This window comes from Folsomia candida, unplaced genomic scaffold, assembly GCF_002217175.1.
Source record: "Folsomia candida strain VU population unplaced genomic scaffold, ASM221717v1 Fcan01_Sc011, whole genome shotgun sequence".
NCBI classification, from domain to species: domain Eukaryota; kingdom Metazoa; phylum Arthropoda; class Collembola; order Entomobryomorpha; family Isotomidae; genus Folsomia; species Folsomia candida.
The window spans coordinates 1,313,989-1,320,175 of record NW_019091203.1 but is presented as its reverse complement, the minus strand read 5'-3'; the positions used below and the strand labels follow the sequence as shown (position 1 = coordinate 1,320,175).

Here is a 6,187-nt window from a genome sequence, read left to right as displayed (position 1 = left end):
TTTCAAGAGTAAGAAATATTGAGCTCCTCCCAGGGATGCAACAGGCATTTTTCCGGCTAAGTCCATATGGACCATTTCTCCTGGTTTTATCGTTGCATTTCTTGTTGCGGCTGGAAATGGCTTTCGAGATTGCTTCCCAATCTCACAGTCTTCACACATAATTTTATGTGACACGGCCTCCAGGTCAATTCCACGAACTGCGTCTTTCTTGATGGAGTCCAGCACATAGTTCATATTAATGTGTGTCAAGCGTTGATGCCATAGTTTAGCATTAGTCACGGGATGCATGTATGCAGCAATAATTTGTGAAGTGCGACGAAACTTCATGACATACATATCAATCTTGAACTCGGCAATTGGCCCCTTAAACCGTCCATCCTGATAAAATGTTGTTCCATTCTTGTCACGGACGATGGAGTACCCTTTCTTAGCCATTGATCCCTCAGAAAAAAGGTTGACAGCCCCTTGTATGTACAACACGTTATCTATGGTACATTCCTCCCATATGCCGTTGATGTAAGCGTCAAGTGTCACTGTCCCTTTTCCTAGTGCTTGTGTAGCCCTTTTGTCCGTTAGGAAGACTGACTTGGGAGTGTCAAACTCTTCATATCTTGTAAACCATGCCTTATCTCCACAGACATGCTGGTTAGCTCCAGAATCGCTTAGCCACACTTGTTCAGTCACGGGTGCTTGCATGGGGGTTTGTATTGCATTTAGCATGAACGCTTTCCCAGGGCTTCTATTGGCTTGTGCGGGATTATCTGAAGGTTTATTGCTCTGATTTTGTGGATTACTCCTGCATTCCCTTTTCCAGTAGCCCTTTTTCCCACACCCATGGCAGGTTGTTGCCTTTTTCAACTCTTCAATGCTCTGTTTCTTCTTGCCTTTCTTCTGGTCATGGGTCAAGAATGCCTTTGCTGCATCTTGATTGGTTGCTGCTGGTTTGGATTCCTTCCTCTCCAACTCCTCCTTCTTCAGACGGGCAAGTAGCATTATCATGCTCTGGTCCTTATACGGAACGCATTATACTCCTCGTCGGGGAGACTTGAGACAACCTTTGTGATAATGGATGCTTCAGGCATGACGACTCCCATTTCATTTAGTCTTCTGCCCAGCTCTTCCACCTCTGCAAATGCTTCAATCAATGACTGACTCTTGCCAATTTTGTAATTGAAGAATCTAGCCATGGTATGTTGCTTGTTAAGCGAGCTTGAATCTGAATTGATGCTTTTCAGCTTGTCAAACATTGCTTTTGATGTAGCGCAGTCATAAATATGATTTGTTTGAGTGGCACTGAGAGTGGGGACAATGATGGATTGTGCTTGTATATCCTTCTTATCCCATGCTGGCTGTTGTGCTTCATCTGCAGGTCGTTGGGTAGTGCCGTTGACCACTTCCCACAGGTCATGTGACTTGAGAAGTAAAGTTATCTGAAGTCTCCACCTCGCGTAATTGGTGTCGTCTAGCTTGACAATGTGCGTAACATCTATTCTTTTGATTGTTGATGTCATCTTGTCGTTGTGGAGTAGGGAAAGCAGAAGCGAAAAACAGAAATAGACTTGTTACCTTCTCTTTGCCTAATCAAGAGCAGTAGAATCGAAAAAGCTCGAGATTTGGTAGACGGGAACTCAGGATTTGGGTAGAGTGGTCGTCCTCAATAAAACTCGTCCTCGGGCGGAAGGTTCAGCTTCGGGTAGAGTCAAAGGGTTGATGTCTCTTGTCCAAACAATGGTCCAATTCACGGCACACTTTTACAGGCTTACTCCGTCCAGACTGGCACTGGGCAGTGGAGACTTACTGCTATTATTAACTGATGAATTGACCTTTTCACTTCACAACAATAACACTGATCTACTTCAGTTTATCAAGTGTTGAACAGGAAACAGTTCTTCCCGTTGTGAGACTTTAACAGACTCTGAGACTGGGGCACTTTTGCGACACTCAATGAGGCAGGTTGAGACCAACAATATGAATCATACAAACTAACGGCTTTGCTACCATGAAAGTAAAAATGATCTCGCTGGAAGATATTTTTAGACTGATGGTGATTTTTAAGTAGCTTCAGCTACTTTATGTGAAGACTTTGTCTGTCTGTCTGTCTGTCTGTCCGTCTGTCTGTCAGCAGGATATCAGGAGAACGGATCGAGATAATCGAAATCGGTTTTCGCCATCATACATATGACCCCAGGGGGAGGATCCTATCAACTTTTGGGGGCAATCGGACCACACCCCCTTTGGCGACAGGGGGTGTGGTCGGGGCAAAATGAGATTTTTAGTGCAATTTAATCTATAGGTGAAATAGAGTAAAATTATGTGTTCCGGAGTTGTGCCACACCCCCTCGGCGCCAGGGGGTGTGGTTGGGGCAAAATGAGATTTTTAGTGCAATTTAATCTATAGGTGAAATAGAGTAAAATTATGTGTTCCGGAGTTGTGCCACACCCCCTAGGCGCCAGGGGGTGTGGTCGGGGCAAAATGAGATTTTTACAAAAAATTAATCTATAGGTGAAATAGAGTGAAATTAAGTGTTCCCGAGTTGTGGTGGGACCGTTTGGGGTGAAGTACGTCTGAAGCTACTTCCTTATGCGCGTTTGCGACGGTTTATTATTAAACAACTTGGTTTTAAGGTTTTGACAGTACATAGGAGACATTCATACATATGTAACAATATGTGGTCAGAAGTGACCATACAAACTACGCAGAGTTATGCTCAAACGAAGTGTCCCTTCTAATGAGGCATAAAAACAAAAGGACCCTTTTAATCCCTTGTCCTGGAAAAAGGTTGGAAAATGCTCAGCCCTCATAAAAGTCGACAAACTTAAAAATTGATAAATATGGAAAACTTTGTTAACATGCATATTTTAACAGGATCAAGTTTAATTGAACAGTATCCGAAGTAAAGATGCTAAAATTATCGAATTCCATGTAGCATTGTGGTTTCATCTCTTGATCCTTCAATGCATTATCTACATATTACATGAATGCATTAATTACACATTTTAAATTTAAAGCAGTTTGGATCAGCTGCCTGTAAATGTATCTAAACTAATTTATCTATCATAATGAAGCCAAGGTATTAGGAAAAATATTTGCAAATGCTAAAAGTAAAAAAAATATATAAATTGCATATGGCCCTGTGGGGAATTGAACTCGCAATAAGTTTCGACATGCTGAACGAAAAGTCAATCTTTTATCCACTGCTCCATAAACACTAGATTATGAAGCCCACCGTCGAAGTGGACCTTATGCTCAACGTTGGAGGAGTACAGGACACGGGGCACCTTTCTTCCTCCGCTCATAAAAATAGTCCCCACTTTGCATTGTTGTTTTTTCATTGTTTCTGGCCATTGAATAAAAAAAACTGATTGAAACATGGGCATGGGTGTGTGTCACCTTTTGAACAACGTTTCAACGCAATCCACCATTCTGTCAGTGAAGGGTTGTCTTCCTAAGTTCTGGAAAAATTTTCGCAAAACACGAAATTTCACAAAATATTGTCCAGAAAATGAAAATGGATCGAAAATCTTGTGAACCTTCCGGACCGGGGGCAAAAACGCAGTATATCACCATGTGATGACACGGAAATTATTAGAACGGTGAGCATGGTCCTCCTCTGTTCACGCCAAAAATTGCGAGACGTGTTCAAAGTGACCATTGCACTGATGTCCACCTCTATTATAAACAGGCAGATATTCACTCAATTATCGGGAGATTTGGCAAAATAAACACCATAGATTTGTATGAGAAGCCCCAAGTAATCCTTAGATTTGGTAAGGCAAAACTCAGGATGTCCGCTTGTGACAGGAAAAAATTTTGCTTCCTGGATGAGACCAAAATTCAGCTCCCTGGTCCAGACGGAGTGACCAGATTGTGGTGGAAGCAAGACTAAAGTGCGAACAATTGATTTCTGTGGATAATTGTTAAAAATAGAGATATCATGGAAATCTTGGCTGTGGGTACATTTAGTATGTGGTGTGAAACTTTCGAATTCTTGCCGGAATGCAATGGTTTGAGGCAGTTTCCGTTAAAACGGGATAGTAACATTGAAATGTGTCATTGATCTCAAAAAAAAAAAAAAAAAATCGAAACGAAAACGAAACGAAAACGAAAAATCTTCTCAAAATGCTTCGAGGGTAATGGGATAAAGGTGTTTGGTTGGGTTTTTCAATCCCCTGACCTCAATCCGATCTAGCATTTATGGGGAACCCTGAAGCGTCCTGCCGCAGAACGGAAACCGACAAATCCAGCTTCTCTGAAAACCATAGTCACAAAAGAGTGGCGTAAGATCGACCTAAGTGTCACTGATTGATTGGTAGATTCGTGTTTTAGACGAATTCACGCGGGTATTGTCGCTGAAAGGAGGCCAGCAACATATTGAATGGGCTGTTCAGCTGCATCTACAATTTTGTGGCGTGCAATTTGCAATTTTTTGACATTTAAATATCTATAACTTCATCAGTTTTAGCCCAATTCATTTGAAATTTTGCACGAATGTAGTATGAAATATTGCTAATAATTGATCTAAAAACGAATTTGAAATATTAACCTGTTGTGGAGTATTTGTGATTTATATAATGCATGCATGCCTTGCATCTACAATAAAGTGACATACTGTATAGCAAATATTCGTGCAACTTATGTGATAAAGTGACCAGGTCATACATATGCTGGTCTTAGGTTTCACGTCCTGTCAAAACACTCAAACGGGGAGGCACCTTTTTCGTGTGACCAGTGTACTTCAAAAATTGGCTTAAGTGCGATTTTAATCGTCACGTGAGACAGGTGCATGGCGGCGGGGTGAAGAGGCATGCGTGCTACTTTTGTGGAAAGAAATATTCATTTTTTCACTTATTAGTTAACCATTGTCAAAGTCACACACTTGAGAAATGATACATACATACATATGTAATGCGTAATGCTACTTTGATAAAAAAATTGCTGAAACGTATTTCATGTTTATCGGGGCATATATTTTGGTTAGATTTTAGTAGCTGAGATAATTTTTTGCGTTCCAAAATTCTAAACGAACTACAGAAGCAAATATTAAACTACTAAAAATTGTTGTTCAAAATTATTTTTTACACAAATTGTGTTAAAATTTTGCTAGCGAATTTAAGTATTTAAATGTAAAATTTGAAACTTAACACAAAAACATGTTAATTTAAAAAACAAGAAAAATTACAATGAAAACAGTTTGAAATCAATTAAATTTCGTTTATTAGGAGTTCCTTTACCTAATAAAATAACTTTAAAAAAATTAATAAGTCAAAAACACTACGGGCGCCCTCAATGTCGCGGGGCCCCTAGTTTCTGCCTATTGACGTGACTGACATGTCGCCGACCACAGGTGTGATTAGTCTCGTGAAACTCGTAGTTATCCGTGGGCGTCGTTGCCGGGGGAACTGGGCGGTCCAACGGACAGACGTGAAAAACCCGCCTGTATCTCCGATATGCTGTGTCGTACGAGCAAAACACGTAGTCACATGGCATCGTTCCAGGACAATATTTAGCCCGGTCGGTAGCCCCGTTAATTTTGAAATATCCTTCCCCCGAACATGGATAAACTGCCGTGCCAGCGTTACCGTCCCGAGCAGATAACATGGTAATAAAGAGAAGTGTGCAAACCTGGCGGAAATTTTAAAGAACGTCTTTCTGTTATTTTCAAATTTTACACGTATTTAATAAAAACTTACCAGATTTTTTATCATTGTGACTAAGGAACCAATTATGATCAGGATGGTTGCGCAGATTGGAGATAAAATAGTACATGTATGATAGATTATATATACATACCTGAACTGATATACAAAGCATAATGATACTTGATATGTTAAATTAATTGCTAATTGAGGCAGATGGGCACAATTTGTGCATGTGACATCATTTTTCTGGTGATAGACGAATAAATTTCGATATTTGGGTAATTAGTGTTTATTCATGCACACGGAATGTATAGGGCTGATACATACTACATATTTGCATAAATATTCATGACTATCTCGGCAACTATATATGCCAAGGGGCACCGGAGAAATGGGAACAATCTCTCTACAAAGGCTTACATTAAGGTATTATATTTACGAATTGTATATTTATTTCACTAATAAGTACAAATGTATTATCAGATTTATGAATTACTTACTTTGTACCCCAAATAATTTTAGTAATCGAACGAAAAAAGAACGCTGC

General features: G+C 40.1%; 1 long non-coding RNA gene across 1 annotated transcript; it reads right to left on the bottom strand.

Moving 5' to 3' along the window:
* Positions 1-4,944: 4,944 nt before the first annotated feature.
* Positions 4,945-5,780, bottom strand: LOC118436964. Its single transcript, XR_004835816.1, has 2 exons — positions 5,692-5,780; positions 4,945-5,623 (listed from the first exon to the last, which is right to left on the bottom strand). It is a non-coding gene; the product is annotated as an uncharacterized LOC118436964 (long non-coding RNA).
* Positions 5,781-6,187: the final 407 nt, after the last annotated feature.